General features: G+C 39.2%; 1 protein-coding gene across 1 annotated transcript in view; it reads right to left on the bottom strand.

The window, feature by feature from the left end:
- SNTG2 (syntrophin gamma 2) overlaps positions 1 to 19,480 on the bottom strand; it is a 646,807-nt gene that overhangs the window by 76,428 nt on the left and 550,899 nt on the right. The gene's annotated exons all lie outside the window — the stretch shown is intronic.

Raw genomic sequence — 19,480 nt, 5'->3', positions numbered from 1 at the left:
AGAACAGTTTGTATTTGATCACAAAGATATCAATGAACCCATAAACACTCAGTAAGTGCTTATTATGTTCCAAACACTGTCCTAAATACTAGGGAGACAAAAAGAGGCAAAAGATGGTTCCTGCCTTCAAGGAGTTTACAATCTAATGGGATATTCAAACTAGGAGCAACTGTAGTCTATTGATCATTGGGTAAATAACATACTGTTACAATAGTGGCCCAGTGGATAGAGTACTGGGACTGGAATCAGGGAAGTGTGAGTTCAAATTTACCCTCAGATACTTGCTAGCTGTGTGACCCTGGGTAAGTCACTTAGCCTCTGTTTGCATAAGTTTTCTCAACTGTAAAATGGGGTACAAATAGCACCTTCCTACTATGGTTGTTGTGAGAATCATATGAGACAATAATTTAAAAGTACTCAACATAGTTCCTGTCACATAGTAAATTCCATAGAAATATTTGTTATTAATGTTGTTATAGTTGGATTCTCCTCCTGGGACTTATAATTTGGCTATATTCTGACTTGGTTGCCATATCTTTTTTTTTTTTTTGCCTTTTTGGCGAGGCAATCAGGGTTAACTGACTTGCCCAGGGTTACACAACTAGTAAGTGTCATGTATCTGAGGTCAGATTTGAACTCAGGTCCTCCTGACTCCAAAGCTGAAGCTTATCCACTATGCCACCTAGTTGCCCCTTGGTTGACATATCTTGAATATTGAATAGTTCTGGTACCATATTTTGGTTAGGATAAGTGGAGTAAGTCTAGATGAGGACACCCAAAATGCACTGACCTTGAGTTCATAGGATAGAAGGTTTGGTTAAAGTAACTAGGAATGTTTAACCAGAAGTGAAGACTTTGGGGAAGGGGGAATCAAGATAACTGTCATGAAGGACTTGAACAGCTACAGGTGTAAGGGGGATTAGACTTGTTTTATTTTTCTACCAAAGTGCAAACTAGGAATAATGGATGGCAGTTGCAGAGACACCTTAGGTCTGACATCAGGGAGAAAAATATATTAATAACAGAATGTTCCAAAGTGGAATAGCCCACCTCAGGAGATAGTAATGGAGTTCCTTTCATTGGAAGTCTTCAGAAAGAGTCTGGATGACCACTTACAATGTATGTTGTAGTGGAGATTTTATTTTTGGTAGTGGCTAAACTAGATTACCCTCAAAAGCCAACTCTGAATCTCTGGGATTTTGATTTTATGATATAGAGAAGAAAATATTCCACTAATCAGTCTCATTATTAAGAGTGCCAAATCACATTACTTCTATATATAACCAATATTTCTGCAGTGCCCTTTCATCTCTGTAAGAAGCTGAGAGAACCCAGGATTTCAAGCAGTGGGGGAAATAGAACCATGAAACATCAGGGAGAGCTGTGTGTGGGGATCCAGGGGTAGGGTTCTCTTTTTTTCCCATCCACTGACTTGGAGAAAGACTTACTAATTGTCACGTAGGTAGCTACTGTGATGGGGCTGAAACACTGGGATATGGGACTCTGCTTGCCAAGTGAGAGATTGGGATAAATGGTAGCTAACTTTGGCACTGGAGATGGACGAGCCACAGGGTGACTGCTGCTGCTCAACACAAGAGGAGGCAGCAACCAAAGCTACCTAAATATATGCAACCTGCAAATCCAGATGGTGGAGATCAGTACAACTGAATTGAATTCAGAACAGCAGAGCCTTTAGCTAAAGGAAATCCTACTGGCTGGTGTAATGAAAGGGCACAAAAGCCCATGTGTATCATTTCCCCCTTGATTTCACTTTATAACAACTGAGACCCAAAAAAAAGACACTCTTCTACTTATATTCTTTTTCTATGATCTCTAGGAAGATGTTATGAAAGAGTCTTGGGGGACAAGCAGTACATGTAAAAATGCATTACATTCATCTTTTTATTTCTGCAATGTTCAATAAGCTTTGTCTGTCTTGTGAAGTGTGTTAGTTTTTGTTTGTTTTGTTTTGGGGGAGGAACACATCATTTAAAAATAGACAATGATTCCAGTTGAGGATGGGGGATTCTAGAGAAAGATTTTAAAAATAGTAACGATCAATATTTCATCTCATCACCTAGCTTAAATTTTGAATGCAGCAAGTGCCACCACAAGAAACCACATAGCTCAGCTTTTGTGCTGTGGGAAGAGGAACAGTCTAGCCATTTATATGCCAAATTCCCACTGGCAGCCAGTGGGGAGAGTGCAATGCTTTTCTGGAGGCTATAACAGTGTGCATTTAGGATTTTACCAGGGTGTGGCTGCAGGACCTGCTATAGTTTATATGTACTAAAATATGTGGCATAGGCATTTGCTGAATGGTTTAGAGTTATAGTTGGGAAAATCTTCAGGGAGAGGTTGTAGGCCTTGAAGGATAAGTAAAATTTGGAAGGGCAATGAGGAGAAAAGAGGGTATTGCACATGGGAAACAGTATGAGCAAAGGTTATAGACACAGGAATTAGAGTGCTACATCTGTACATTATTATAATGTGATTAAATTGACTAGCATGCAGGAACTATTTTTTTCCTGACTGTACCAAATATATTATTTCTGCTGGAATCATGAATTCTACTTAGGTGTTTAAAGTAAAGCACCAAACTTGAAATCATAATTTAATTTAGCAAATTCACTATGTTTAAACAGAAATAACCTAACTTATAATAATTGACATTCAGAAATTGATTTCTTTTGAAGTCTAAAATTTTTTAAATGATATCTATAAATTTTTTAGTTTCAGGGGGAAAGCAGAAGTCAGAATATATAGCTGAGTAAATATTCCTCTGCAGAAAAAAAAAAAAAAGAGGAAAATGAAACACTGATACAATGAATGTTTCTTATAATCCATCTTTATAAATGATACTGAATTCCTAGATTGTAAAGTACTTGAGGGCAGGAATTATGATTTTTTTTATCCAGTCCTCCAGCATGTAGCTACTGCAGTGCATTGGACACAGTAAAAGAATAATAAATGTTTGGTAAATATTGACTAGGGCAGCGTGGTGGCAGTAGGCATGGAGATAGGAAGACTCATCTTCTTGAGTTCAAATCTGGCCTCAGAAACTTGCTAGCTGTATGACCTTGGACAATTCACTTAACCTGTTTGACTCAGTTTCCTCATCCATAAAATGAGGCGGAAAAGGAAATGGCAAACTACTCCAGTATCTTTGTCAAGAAAGCCCCAAATAGGGGCAGCTAGTGGCACAGTGGATACAGCTCTGGCCTTGGAGTCAGGAGAACCTGAGTTCAAATCCAGCCCCAGACAGTTGATACATGCTAGTTGTGTGATGCTGGGCAAGTCACTTAACCCTGATTGCCTAAGCAAAAAAAAGAAAAAAAGAAAAGAAAGAAAGAAAGAAAGAAACCCCCAAATGGAGTCACAGAGAATTAGACGTGACTGAAATGATCAAAAAATAACAACAAAAGTTAAATAAATAACTCCAAATGAGAACCAAAAACATCAGAGGAAAGACTCATCGCACTCTTCTACATTAAACAAAACAGCTCAATATTAGGAAACAGTGGAATAACTACCTACACTTTACAATTATCTGCTGTTTTGTGTGGACATAATCTTTATGAAATTTAAGGGAAAATTTTGGGCTACCTTAAATCAGTGAATAAATTCCTTCTTTTTTTTTAAGTACTCAAAATTTAAAAAAAAGTTTGGAGACTTGTTTGCCTAGGAAAAATCTAGATGAGAAATGTCAGACACAATCCTGAATAGGCAACACTAGAAAAATTATGAGACTCACGCTTTTCAGATTAAATTAGGTACACATTTTTTTTCTTAGTAATCATTAGTCAAATTCAGTGACTTAAAAAGAAGAAACTAAAATCATGGACAATTAATAAAAATTTAATTTGGCCCTGTTCTTCCTATGATGAGAATGTTAATTGAAGGACTGGCTTAAGCCCTGGAATAAATTAAGGTACAAAAATAGAAACATTACAACTAGTGCTCTTAACATCACAATCTAATTAAATTAAACTGTAATGGTTTTACAGAAATGAATAGCCTTGCTATAATCCAATCTCTTTCTGGGAAATATTCAGACAGTATATAGCCACAAGGCTTCTGTACAGTCTTTGGCCTCTCTCATTACTTTTTCCTGAACTGTGTTTTCTGCCCATCCTCACTTATTCCCACATTTACATTGGAGGCAATACATATCAAAATAGACATTGCATTTTGAGAATCTTACTGAGTTCTTTGTAGCATTTCTCAACTTTTTCATTTTCTACAACTAACATTTTTGCCTATTACAATTATTTTTCATGGTAGTCATTTTTTTTAAACAAGTATTTAACATTGGCACAGCAATATGATAAATTCAGTGTCTCCTGAAATGATGTTTCTTGTTGCTTTTTGGCACAAGATAAAAACCAATACCATCAGTTCCTTTGTCTCTCTAAGAAAAACCTGCAAGCCATCCTTTCATTTACCTACAAGTTTATTTACACACACAGGCACACACACACACACACACACACACACACACACACACACCCCTTTGGATTTTGATAATTGTAAGTATTTCAAGGTTCAAAAATTCAGTTCTTCCAATAACATACCGTCCCATTGGCGACTGGATAATCATGCTTTGAGCACCAAAGTCCAAGTTAAAGTTTACAGACTATCTCAAAACTTTGTAACTCTTAGCTTTCTTTATCTACCACTATCACCATGAAAATGGAAAAAGCCCACAAAGGACTAAGAGCCATTTTGAATTTACCTTTATTTCATGTGTTGCCATGGCCAGGAAACTCATCATCAAGCGTCCAACCCAGTGGTAAAGAGGTAATCTCTTCTAAGCTACATTGGTTCTTGGAAAGCCAATTATTGACTAATGGAATCAGAGAAGATTGTAACAGGGTAAACTGGCATTTTTTTGTTTGTTTGTTTTTGTTTTGGATCTTGAAGGCAGACTAGGTTCATCATCTTTTTTTAAATAATTAATTTATTGTGAATTATCAACCATCACTTCCATAAGCTTTTGAGTTTTAAATTTTTCTCCCCCTCCCTCCATATCTCCTTCCCCAGGACGGTGTGCAATCTGATATAGGCTATACATATACATTCCTATTAAGCATATTTTCACATTAGTCATGTTATAAGTAAGAATTAGAATCAATAGGATAGGTTCATCATTTTTATCAATATCACCACCACCATCATCATCATTTAGGTGGCATAGTAGATAGAGTATTGGGGTTGAACCCAAGAAGACCTGAGCTGAGTTCAAATCCAGCCTCAGACACTAGTTTTGTGACCCTGGGCAAGTCACTTAACATCTATCTGCCTCAGTTTCCTCAACTATAAAATGGGGATAATAATAGTTCCTATCTCACAGGTTGTTGTGAGGATCAAATGAAATAATATTCTTGAAAAGTTTAACACAGTACCTGGAACATGTATAGACACTTAAAGATTGTTTCTTTTCTTCTTTCTTTCCCTCCTTCTTTCCTTCCTTTCCTCCTTCTTTCCCTCCTTCTTTCCTTTCCTCCTTTCTTCCTTCCTTTCCCTCCCTTCCCCCATTCCTCCTCCCTGCCTTTTTCCCTTTTCCTTCCTTTCTTCTTTCTTTCTTTCCTTCCTTCCAATAAAGTAATTTGCATTTATATAACACTTTAAGATTTTCAAAGTGCTTTACAAATATTTTATCTTCACAACAATCCTGAGATGTGGTGCTATTATTATTCCCATTTTACATATGATGAAACTGAAGCACAGAGCCTTTAAATGATTTGCCCAGGGTCACAAAGCTTGTAAATGTCTGGGGCTGGATTTGAATGCGGGTCTTCTTGACTCTAGGTCTAGCACTCTATCCAGCACTGTGCTATCTGGCTGCAGAGGTGGGGAAAGAGAAAGGATTCCAGAAAGAGGAAATATTCTGAGGAAAGTCACAGATGATGGAAGTATAGAACAGATGAGAGTCAAATTTGGCTGGGACACATTGGAGGAAGAGCGATGGGAAATATGATTGGAAAGGTAAGGTCAGAAAGGTGAAGATAGCATGTGGGGGGTCTTGAATGCCAGACTAAATGATTTGAACTGTATTCAGTAGGCCATGAGGAGCCACTAAAAGATTTTTATCTGTGAAATGACAATTAGATTAGTGATATTTAAGATGAATATGGAAGGTTAAGAAGGTTGTTATTCTGGTGCCTGGGGTCATGGCACTGGAACTAGAAAAAAAGGACAGAGATTATAGAAATAAAATTGGCAGTTGATTGAATGTGGGAGGTGAGGGAGGAGAAAGAGTCAAAGATTACACATAGTTTATAGATCTAGAGATGGAAAGGACCCCAGTAGCCATCATTGTACAGATGAGGAAAATGAGGCCTGGGCAGTCATGAACTATAATCCTTTTGACACAATCTCCAATGTCATTTTCTTTTTTGAAATTGTTATGATCTTTTAAAAAGGACAGGATGGTAGCATAAACTTCATTCAAAAGAGCCATAATAGCCACAAGAACTCAAAAGAACTTTTAACTAGATGTGATAATATTAAAATCTGACCATACCCAAAGTTACAAACAAAGAATTGTTACTAAGAATAACACTTTCAAGACATCACATTATATTTAAATGGTTTTTGTTTTTAAATAGCTTTTTTAAAATAAGGAATAAAATTGATCAAAAATTATATTTTTTATGGAAAAACTTAAAAAAACTCACTAATGAAAGTTTAAAAGAGAGAGGGCGAGACAGAGAGAGAGAGAGAGAGAGAGAGAGAGAGAGAGAGAGAGAAATCCTGGAGTTCTGGAATATAACATCTCAGATTTACAGCCTTTGAGATTATGAAATGATAGTGTTTTGATAATCAAATAATACTTTAGGGCTATTCCAAGCAAGTATCAGAGGCAAGATTTGAATCCAGTTTCCTTGATTCTAGAGTCAGTGTTCTTTCTTCCATACCCTGCTAATATATAGGTTTCTAACATGGATGACTGAGTGGTGCTTCTAAGGGACACATGGAACTTAGAAGGAGGGGTCAGGTTTGAGGGCAAAAATATGTAACTTTTGTTTAAATACTTTGAATTTAATGTGTTGCTGGAACTTCCAGGTTGAGATTTCCAGTAAGTATTTAGAAATATGAACACTTAGAACTAAAAAGGAAGGTTTACATAAAGTGAAAAAAGATTTAGGAATTTTTCCCTAAAATTAAAATTAGAAGTGGATGAGAATTTGGTTACTCAGGGATACATAGACCTGTAATTACATTATCAATCAGGATCTTAGGCAGCTAAAACAGTCACTTGGAGCTGAATGAAAAGGTGAAAAAAGAGCCAAGATAATTCAATTCAGTATGTACCTATTAAGTACCTACTAAGTGCAAGGTATATATGTGAGAGGCAGCATGGTAGTAGTGGACAGAGAATTAGGCTCAGCATCAACATGATAGGAGTAAAAGTCCTTTCTGACACTCACTGCCTGTGATACTGGGTAAGTTAGTCTCGGTGCCCTAGTTAACTCCCTGTGAGTGACTAAAGTTACAGAGCAATTGCTGCTCTGTTTTGGTATGGGGAGATCCCTATACATATGAAATCACAGGTACAGACCAGAAAAAGAAAACAAAAGAAAAGAAAAATCACAAGTCACTGGACAGTGTCAGGGATACAACAACAAAATTAAACAAAAATACCAATCCCTGCCCTCATGTGAAGCAATGGAAATGAAATTCAATTGGAAAATGGATTTGGGTAGAGAAGCTAGACTTCACCAAGTATACACAGAACAAATTTGTTGCCTGAAGGCAACAAAATTTTGAAAGTATTGAGGGACTGAGTCTCAAGATATCTGAAATGAATGGATAGTTGCAATTTTTTTAAACAATTGAAAATATCGATAATATTTTTAAAAGGCAATTGAGAGGACATCCATAACCATAGATCTCTGATCTATTTTCTAATTAATCTAAGATCATTATGAAAATGATATGTTAATCAAACATACATTCTCATAACAATATGGGAAAAGAATAGGAAGTCTTTTGCCAGTAAGGTTCTACAGCATAGCCAACTGTATCTCTAAATCACATACGTTGCTGACAGATGTGGAGAATATCAGAACTCACTGTTCCTCTTTTTAAAAATATCTTCTAAAGATTTTTTAAAATTACTGGGTAGTAGGTAGAGAAAGAATGGGTGAAGTTTAATGGCCTATAATTTTGCAAACTTGGATTTGATAAACATTTTAAAAATGCCTTCTATGTGCAAGGTATTGCGTTAAACATTGTAGATGCAAAGATGGAAAATATTGTCATTCTTATGGGAAGGAAATGGGACATATTCAGGACTTGCCATATAAGTGGGGTATAACAGGGCACAGGGAAATTTGAGGAGGGAGAGGGGGAAAAGTCAGTTGGGGAAATGAAAGAACATATCCTGGAAGAGGTGGCACCTGAGCTGAACCTTAAAGGGGGAGAAAGATTTCAAGAGGTAAAAATGGGAAAGAAATGAGTTCTAGATTTGAATAAGAACTCATGTCAGTGTTCTGAGGAAGGAGACAATAAGTGTTCCAAGATAGATGGAATTAAGGCTGTATGAAGGGGAATACTGTAAAATAAGCCTTGAAAGATAGGTTGGAGCCAGGTAGGATCCTGAATGCCAGGCTAAATAATTTATAATTTGTCCTATAAGCATTAGGGAACCAATGAAAATTTATGATCATAGGAGTGAGATGGTCAGAGCTATGCACAAGGAAGATTATTTTGGCATCTTTGAAAAGGATGCATGAGAGGGCAGAGAAGAAGTCAGGAAGATCAGTTAGATTATTATATTGAACTTTTAAAATAATCCATGTGAGATGTGATGAAAGCCTAAACATGGGCAGTAGCAAATCTGAATGGAGAGAAATGGATGGCTCAGAAAGACATTTCTGGAAATAGAATCAAGGGAGCTCAATGAGGGATTGAATGTGGATGATATGGGAGGGGGGGAAAATGATGTTTTGAAGCAGGTGACAAGGAAGATGGTAACTTCTTGTTTTTGTTCTGTTACTAATGCACTATGTGACCTTTTCTGTCACTTAGTATCTACTTTTTCTAACTCCATTTATAGAGATAAATGATAAAAGGTAGAGTGAAGTCCTTGGCAGTAAAGTACATTTGTATGAGGAGTAGAAGTTAAAGCTTATTTTTACTTTAATAAATGCAAATATTGGTATCACAAGGAAACACAGATGTTCCATTTGGATTTTGTCAAATGTATTTAGTAGTGAAAAACTGTGTATGAGGAGAGGAATGGAAAGTGACATTGAAGTGAATAATTTTTATCTGATAAAGGATGGAGAAATATTCCAATGAGTTTGATGTACTATTGGAAGGGCAGGAGAATTCTAATGAGTTATGCTTGATGAGATTTTAAGGATACAGATTCTGCATCAGCTTGGAAGCATTTTTTCTGGAGGGACAATAATTAAAAAGCCTTCAGCACAGATGCCATTGAGCTCAGCTTGACATCTGACAGTGCAAGAATATGGCATCCTAAATATACCTTATATATTTTTGACTTCAAAAGCATGGTGTAACACTTTCCTAAGGAAACATGTTTATAAAAGAAAGAATGTAAGTAACTTTGCAAGCAGTGAATAAAAATAAATTCCCAAGGGAAAAATGCTAACCCCTGTGAAAGGCTAACAAGGCAGCAATAATTATAGATTATGTATATTGTTGTGCTAAAAACAAATAACAAAAGCCTTTTTATAAGTATGCAAACCTCACCAGCAGCTCTAAATCCATTCTTGATAAGTGATTTGGGCTTGTTTCCCCCGTTTGTCATATGGACAAATAATTGGGTTTATTCTGTTTTGCCCCAGATGGCCGAACTTGTACCAATGGGGAGAGGTGATGAGACAAATTTCAGCATTACACATAGAAAAAAAAAACAACTTCCTAATTATTGAAGAATCACAAAATGAAATGGCTTGCCATGGGAAGAGGTTCGTCATCACTGGAATTGTTCAAGTAGATACTGGAAGGCCACTTTGGGGAGATGTTTTAAACAGGATTTGATTTGAATACAGGCTTGAACCAGATTACCTCTTGAGGCCCACCTAAAATTTTATGATTTACATATCTAAATTTGGAACAAGATGAGGGGGCAATGCTTATCTATTTCTGGGACTTTGAAAAATGAGCAATTAAAAAGGTCAACATTTGTTAAAACAATTTGTAATATTTATGTAAATGGTGTCTCTCTTAACAGACTCTATGCTGCTTGACGGCAAGGACTTTTTGCCTTTGTATTGCCAGGGAAGGGCATATAGTTGTTTCTTAGTAAATGACTGCTAATTTGCTGATTATAAAACTAAAGAGTAATGCATTGAGAAGCTGCCTCAGAGTCAGGAGGACATGGGATTAAGTACGGTCTCTGACATTCTGTTTGTGTGGCCCTGAGCAATTCACTTAACCTCTTGGTGTTCCCAGGCAACTCTAACTCTCTAAGCCAATAAGTTCCAGAACAGGTACCAGTATGAACTGACAGAGAGAACGTCCCCACTGGGAGTTGCCCATACCAGTGATATCACAGATCTTTTAAAAAAAAAAGTCTCGGAATTTTCCCCAACATATGAATAAGTTGAATTCATTCTTTCAAGAAATTTATAAAATGTCTAATGTATTCGGTTCACTACTAGATTTGCTAGGAGCTGAGAGAGATATATAGTATACATAGTAACTCACAGCTATACACTGCTTCCATTGAAACATTGGCATACCAATCAATCAATTAACAAGTACTTATTAAGCAGCTTCTATGTGGCCAGCACTGCCCTAAGTGCAGGGGATATAAATTCAAAGAACTAAACAATCCAATCTTATAAGGAGTTTACATTTTAATGGAATAGACAATAAATGTGCACAAAAATCATATGGTATAAATATGAAGTTAAAACATAAATATATACAAAGTATTTAAATACAAGGAAGTTTGGAAGGATGGGCACTAGTAGCTGGAGGAGAGGATCAGGAAAAATTTCATGCAGAACATGGAGCTGCATCTTAAGGAAGAGAGGGACAATAGGAAGGGAAGGGAATAAACATTTAAAAGTGCCTACTATGTGCCAGGTGGTGTATAAAGTACTTTTTTTTTTTTTTACAAATATTATATTCCTCATAACAACCCTATGAAGTAGTTATTACTGATGCGGTCTAGAGGTTAGGGGTATTGGAATTCCGAAATCACGACACCCGGGTCCTGCCCTAAAGAATTTGACCCAAACCTTCTTGCAGCCAAAAACAAGGTTTATTGAAGATTCACCTTATTAGCTAGATTCTTAAGGAATCTGAGCATCTGTGGGCTATTGGGTAGATTGTGAAAATCTGTGCATCTTAATGGAGACAAGATGGACTTTATATACAGAAAGACTGTGGGAGAGTGGCCAAGTAGTCCTTGAGGTAATAGAATTCCTAAGGGTGGGAAATGGAGCCTAGGTGGTACCAAGGGTGGGAAGTGGTCTGGGGGCCAGAGTTTTTCCTTTCGGGGGCCCAGATTCCAACCAATCTGGGCCCCCAAAAGGAAAAACCCTGGACTTTCCCACGTGGCCAAATCTCTGGTGTTTGCCTGAGGCTATAATCCCATCAACGTCTTTCACTGTGGCTATACCCAATCTCTCCTCCATTGTCTGACTTCCCTACGGCCCCTGGCCATTTCCCACACTTAATCCTAGCTAGGCTCCATTTTCCAAGTCCCAGAAGTTCTGTTCACCCCAGCTTACTGTCCACTCCCATCCAGATCTCCTTAGACCCTTCCTCCCATCACCCTGAACTACTTGGCCACTCCTAGATCCCTCCCACAGTCTTTCTGTATATAAGGTCCATCTTGTCTCCATTAAGATGCTCTGATTCTTAGAATCTAGCCAATAGCTCATAGATGCTCAGACTCCCTAAGAGTCTAGCTAATATGGTGAATCTTCAATAAACTTTGTTTTTGGCTGCAAGAAGGTTTGGGTCGAATTCTTTCGGGCAGGACTCGGGTATTGTGATTTTGGGCTGCCAGGACCTCTAACCCCTCATTCGCATCATATGGTTCCCTGCACCGGGAAAAACTGCTTATACCAAGCTCTTCACCAGCAGGGACTGGAAGGTACTTAAGCCTCCCCTCTTCCCCTAATTCAATTTTTTTTAACCCTTCAATTGGGTGGATTTCCAAGCAACTAGAAAGGCTTGGCTTGTGCTCTCAGGCTCTCGGTCCAGTGGTTCTGTTCAAGACCATGGAAATGAGCCTCTCAATTCTCTCAGCGCCTGGGACTTGGGAAAACTTAATGTACTTCTTTGGGTTTTTGACTTTTTTGTCTGTTTCCCGAGCCTTCTTCCTAAATCTTTTTTTAAGGAGGGAGGGACTTCTAGTCCCCACACTTGCAAAGGGTCAATCCTCTTCAATTCCTGAAGATTCGCGTTTGGGCTGTATTTTACGAAATTGGGAAAAATTTAGTTCCTCTAAAGAACTACAAAAGACAAGGCTGATATTCTTTTGCAACACCATTTGGCCTCAATATCACCTGGAAAATAATGAGGCATGGCCCGTTTTTGGGACATTAGAGCAAAATATACTCTCAGAGTTAAAACAATATTGTAGCAGAGAAGGAAAATGGGTGGAGATTGTTTACATAATGACTTTTGTCAAACTTTCTCGGGACCTCATTCTCAGAAAAGATTGTAGGATGTTCATAGCTAGAGTCTCCCCACAAGTGGATCAATTAGACCTTTTGGATGACCCTTTTTTCATGGCTCCCAGGGCTATAGCACCTCCCCAGTCCCTACCCTCTCCCTATTTTCCCCATTTTCCCTTGGCCCCCCCTGTTTCCCATCCCCCTCCCTCTTTGCCTAACCCCTCTTTCCCTTGCTTTTCCTCCCCTTTCCATCCATCCCAACTCCCTTCCCAACCTGCAATTTCCCCTCAGACCCCTGTTCAGGTTTTGGCAACACCTCCTCCCCAGGCCCTTTACCCAGAGGCAAGGACCACCCAGACCTTAGCCTCAGCATCTCCTCCCTTGATCCCTCCCCCTCCTCCAGTGTCAGCTCATTTTTCCCCTTGCCAGTCAGATCCCCTGGTTTTGCAGTCCAGTCCAGTTCAGCCAGCATTTCCCAGTCCCTCACTCACAAGAAGTGGGACTTCTTATCTCCCTACCTCCCTAGCCCCAGTTCCCACAGTGCCTTAAAGGCTGTTTCCCCTAAGGGAAGTTCCTGTCTCCCCTAATGGGACAATTAGGATGCATGTTCCATTCTCCATTTCAGACCTCATTCAGGTCAAAGAGAAACTGGGTCAATACTCAGAAGATCCCTCAGAAGTTTACTGAGGGCTTTAGGGACATGTCCCTACAATTTGAGCTTTTTGGGGGTGATTTGCATATCCTCTTCTCCACCTGTTATACCACTGAAGAGAAGGGGAGAATCTGGGAACAGGCCCAAAAATTTGGGGATCATTTTGTTAAGGATGATGCCACAAAATACCCCCCAGGAACAGCTGCTGTTCCCACTACTGACCCAGGATGGGATTACCAGAAGAATGAGGATAGGGCAAGGAGAGATCACATGGGAATTTGCCTGTTAGAAGGACTAAGAACTGCATTCCAAAAGCAAATAAATTTTCAAAAAGTAAAGGAAAACCCTGCCCTTTTCCAAGACAGGCTAGTAGAAGCTATTAAAAAGTATACGAATTTAGATCTCAACTCTATAGAAAGGGCAACAATCCTAAGCATGTATTTCATCAATCAATCTGCCCCAGATATTAGGAGGAAATTGCAGAAATTGGCAATGGGACCCCAAACATCTCAGGCCCAATTACTGGAGACGGCCTTTGGAGTTTTTAACAACAGAGACTTAGTAGCAATGGAGGAAAGAAAAAGAAGGGAAAGGGCTAGAGACAGAGAACATGCTCAATTCTTGGCTGTTGCCATGGCCAAGAAAAGACCCAAGGGTGCTCCTGGCAACTCTGGCAGTGGGAAAACCTGCTTTCAATGCCACCAGGAGGGTCACTGGTCCAAGAAGTGCCCCACCAGGGCATCTCCTCAGAGGAAGCCCATCGACTTGGGCAGTGAGAGCCACAAGGAGGCCTGTTGGTCCAAGGAATGCCCCTCCAGGGCACCCCCCCAGAGGGAATCTTCATGACCAATGCCTCTGGGACTGTGCCCGAGATCTGTCCAGGAGGGACATTGGAGGAAGGATTGTTCTTGAAGTTGGAAAAGTGGTGGAGTCGCCCCTCAGTACCCCATCCTCCAGTCTTCTCAAGAGTGGCAATGACAAGAGAGCCTGGGGCTTGGTAGCACTCCCACTTTCTCCATCTCTCACCGAGCCCTGGGCAAAATCGAAGATAAGGTTACCCACTTTATCTTGGCTATGTTCTCTGTTCTACTCTGGCCCTAATTGCCCCTCTACCTGTTGGATCATGGGCATTGAAGGGACATACCCTCTCCCTTGCCTACTTGAGGATCTGTTGTTTGAACACTCCCTTTTTATGCCTCCTATCTCTCTTTTCCCCCTGTGCACCAGACCTCCTCATGTTCCCCAGAAGTGTGAGAGACAGTTGAGCTAAATATTTTATGACATCAGGGAATTATGTCAAGCAACTTGTCATAATTTGGTTACTGCTAAAATTGGCTATTGTAGGTTATTGTTTTAATGTATAAACCTGAAAAAAAAAAAACTCTAATGATTGGCCTTTTACACCAGGAGAAATTTAAGTTTGAGATGTAAATCCTGGAAAAGTTTTTCCTAAGCTGTGATTAGTAAGAATTGTTGTTTGAGGTAAACATAGGATTATATTTTGAGTTGTCTGATGGATCATAATCCATTGATAATCAATAATCCACCATCTGAGAGAAATGCCACAAGCTACTCAGAGAAGGTGATGCTGGTGGGAAGTCAGCATTGGGGAAAGCTGAGAGGACAATTTTAGCCTCAGTCTAAGATAGGATCCTCCTGGCTCAGTTTCCCCATTATGTTTCTTTGAAAGGGAATGTCACCCACCTGGCTATTCCTAAGTCTGGCTATGAGGTGGATTTGGTACTGCATGGTTGGAAAACTGAATTATCTGAATCCAAATAGAACTAAGGTTGTTTTACCCTCTCAAAGTTGGGCCCTAAATCCGGGCCCTGCAGTCTTTTCTGTCAGATTTGTGTCTTCCAGACTATGGGCCATTCACCTACAGTCAGTAGCAAACAGCGAATACCAGCCAATGTTCCCACATCATTCCCTGGATGCAGCCTGTGCTCGGTTCCAGTCAACCTCCTCTTCAGGAACTCCTCGAGGCAGGGACAGCTCTACACCCCTTGCCAGCAGGAAGCAGTTTCAGAAGCTGAGACCTTTGCCCCTTACCCCAAAAGAATTTGGGTTCCTATTTGTTTGAGGGGGGAATGATGGGGTTGGAACCTGAGCCCCAGAAAGGAAAAACTCTGGCCCCAGACCATTTCCCACCCTTGGTAGTTCTATTACCTCATGGACTCTGTACTTTCCCAATTGGCCAAATCTCTGGTGCCTATAGTCCCATCAACTGGTCTTTCATTGTGGCTACACCCAATCTCCCCTACATTGTCTTACCTCCCTATGGTCCCAGGCTACTTCCCACCCTTGGTCCCACCTAGGCTGCATTTCCCACCCTTGGGAATTCTATTACCTCATGGACTACTTGGCCACTCTCCCACAGTCTTTCTGTATATAAGGTCCATCTCGTCTCCATTAAGATGCTCTGATTCTTAGAATCTAGCTAATAGCCCATAGATGCTCAGATTCTTTAAGAGTCTAGCTAATATGGCGAATCTTCAATAAACCTTGTTTTTGGCTGCAAGAAGGCTTGTGTTGAATTCTTTCGGGCAGGACCTGGGTATTGTGATTTTGGGGTGCCAGGACCCCTAACCTCTAGATCGCATCACCATCAATTACTATCCCCATTTTACAGTTGAGGAAACTGAGGCAGACAGCAGTTACATGACTTAACCAGTCAAACAGCTAGCAAGTTTCTGAGGCTAGATTTGAGGTTTTCCCCAATTCCAGGCTCAGTGCTCTATCCACTGTGATACTTACCTGCCTCAAAGGCATGGGGCAGAGGTAAGGAGGGAATGCATTTCAGGCATGGAGACAACTAATGTAAAAATGTGGAAATATAGGATGAATGGAATAATGTCCAATGAAGCTGGAAAGATAAGTTGGGAGTTGGGTAGGGAATTATATATTGGGCAGCTTCTCAGACCAGCCCATAAAACCTTATTTAAGGTACCATAGGGATGAACTATAGTATTAATTGCAGTATTATTAATTTCAGAATTCTAAGATTGGATGGAAAATATTTCCCACAGAAATAGTTATTATAAATGGTAGAAACCTAATCTCTACTCAGATCCCAAACATTATGAGGGAAAATCTGTTTTATGCCACATACTAAGGAAAAAAATAATTTGCACCAGAAATCTTTCTTCTCACCTTTAACCTCTATCCCTTTCTTTTTTGCCATCCCTGCAACCTTCCTGGTGGCAGCTGCCTGACTGGCAGCAAGAAAAGAATTGGGGCAGCATTGAGACTATGTTCATTTTATTTTCTCCTTGCCAAATAATGCAGCAAGAAGGTCATATCATGTCAATGGATGAGTGCCTATTTTGTTTCAGATACTACTGTTGGATGCAGAAGATAAAAAGATAAAAATGCATTTATCCTTGCCCTCCAAGAGATTACATTTTGTAATTCATATTCCACTCCTGACTACATTTCTGACTTTCTGAACATCTACACAATTCCTCTGCTACTTCTCACCTTGGATCTTCTCTAAGCGCTTGAAGGCCTCCTCCCTCGAATATCCCTTTGTCTTGCCAATCTTCTTTTCCCAGAGGTGAGTTCCTCCCAGGGTCTCCATTTGGGGAGTCAATCTTCATTCCCATTCCAATTGCTTCTAACTGTACAAATGGCTTAGGTACCTTCTTCTCTGCCCCCCAAGCTTTTCAGTTCCCTTTTACTGTACTGTCTTCCCAGATTAGAATGAAGGCTGCTTAAGTGCAAGGACTGTCTTTTTTTTTATTTGTATTTGTATTTCTGGCATTTAGTACAGCATCTGGTACACAGTAAGAGCTTAATAAATGTTTGTTGACTTGCCTTGTTGTCTCAAGGAAACTATATCCTTTGTGAATCAGGCACAGTTTATACTTTTCTGGGTTCTTCACAGAGGCTGATATAGTCCAAAGCCTATTCACATGTTTCAGGCATTTACACTTGATGCAGAACACTTCAAGACTTCAATGGATCTATGATTTCATTGATGTGGGTACCCTTCTACAGCTGTAAATCATAAGCCACTCATATCTTTTCATTTTTTATGCCTCTGGATGATTTCCTCCATAAAAGATTTATCCATTGGACAGGCAGACTTCATCTAAATCATTAAATATTCCATGGGTACCAATTTAGCATGCAAGTTATCTCATCGAATACTGATAATAGGATGGCTGTATTCTATCATGGCAGCTTGGTGGTTTAGTAGATGGAGTGCCAGGTCTGGAGTATAGAAAATCTGAGTTCAAATTCAGCCTCAGACACTTACCAGCTGTGTGACCCTGGGCAAGTCACTTAACCCTGTCTGCCTCAGTTTCCTAATTGGTAAAATGACCTAGAGAAGGTAATGGCAAACCATGGCAAAATCTTTGCCAAGAAAACTCCAAAAGGGTTCACAAAGAGTTGAGCACAACTGGAAATAACTAAACAACAATAACCAAATTGTATTGTGGAATCTGGTATGGTCCTAACAGCAAGTGCTTAACAAACCTTAGATTTCTATATAAATGCTTGATGATGACAATGATGATGATGATGATGATGCAAGGGAGGCAAATCATTGGGATCATGACTTGAGGCAGAATTTTGTTCTAGAGAGTCAAATTCTCTTTTTACAAAATCAACAAATAAAAGACATGGTGGGATAAGATTTTCCATTCTTCACACCTGTCAGACAATTGTATCACTTTAGCTTTTTTGTTCTCATATTTTCAACAAGGACACACTTGATGGATGTATATAATCATTTTAATAAAGAAATTACAGTAGACATGTTTGTTTCTGATTACTGATGTCCTATCAATTACTTAAAAATAACATCTAACATTTTCAGCATTTTCTTCCAATGGGTCACTGTAGTCCCCTCTCTTAAACATCTTGGGATTTAATCCTTCAGTGCTTTCATACTTTTTAGATGCATTTTAGATACTGCCAACATAGATTTATTTCCTGTGTATTTGGTGTGGTCCAGCTGCCCTATCTTGATTTGTTTACTCAGATGTCATTTGTATAGCCCACATAGCATATTGGGGCCTGAGGTGTATGAATCCAAATGTGGTAGGGAGAACTGTCATCTTAGGAGAACTCAGCTTTAGGAGGCAGACACTGGGCCTGGAATCAGGAAGACTTGAGTTTAAATCTGGCCTCAGTCATTTACTAGCTGTGTGACTTTGGGCAAGTCACTAAACTTTTGCCTTAGTTTCTTCAACTCTATTACATAGGGATAGTATTAACACCTACCTCCCAGAGTTGTTGTGAGGATCAAATGAGATAATATTTGCAAAGCTCTTAGCACAGTGCTGGAACATAGTAGATACAATAACTATCATTAGACACAGATTATTATTATCATTATTATTATTACTGGGCAGCTAGGTGGCACAGTGGATGGAGTGTCAGGCCAGGAATCAGGACCACCTAAGTTCAAATCTGGCTTCAAACACTTAGTAGCTGTGTGCCCCTGGGAAAGTCACTTAAACCTATTTGCCTTCTTTTTTTCACCTGTAACATGAGCTAGACAAGGAAATGGCAAACCACTCCAGCATCTTTGCCACAAAAATGTCAAAAGGGGTCATGAAGAGTCTGACACAACTGAAAATGACTGAAAAACAACACCAAATTATTATTATTTAGCTTTCATAAAATTTTCTTCAAATTATTTCACCATCTATCACTTTTGGATGCTTTTAATTTTCCAACATTTTCCTTAGTAACATTGGTGCTACTCTTAGCTGTCATGCCTCTTTGCTCTTCTTGGAGATCAAGTTGTTCTGAAGAGAATTTCTGAAAATGTTCTCTTCTAATATCACACCACAGCACGGAGATGACTCTGGTTATGATAAAGATAAAGAGTGTCTACCATGCTGGAAAGAATTAGAATGCAGGCTTTGCGACAACTTTTGTTTTCTTTTTAAGGACCTGCTGAGCTAAGTACAGAGTCTCATTATCATTTGACTGGCTACCAGGTTCTCAGTTTTTGGACCATGGCAACCCATGAAGTCAAGAAAAAATCCAAATGACCCTTAGCTCTGCGTGATCTTTTTTACTTCTCCAGTGATTGGTAGCACAGTGGTAAAAATGGATTTAAACGGTGCTAAGAATTCCTGGTGTTAGGGCATTAATAGAAACCAATTTAATTGAAATTCTTGTCTAATAACTGAGCTTGCATAATATGAGGAACTGAACTATATAAATATTCATATTAGAAGACATAAGGAAGTTG

This window comes from Vombatus ursinus, unplaced genomic scaffold (genome assembly GCF_900497805.2).
Source record: "Vombatus ursinus unplaced genomic scaffold, bare-nosed wombat genome assembly UNPS02014841.1, whole genome shotgun sequence".
Lineage (NCBI taxonomy): Eukaryota > Metazoa > Chordata > Mammalia > Diprotodontia > Vombatidae > Vombatus > Vombatus ursinus.
Note: the sequence above shows the minus strand (reverse complement) of the source record. Positions and strands in the feature narration are given on the sequence as shown.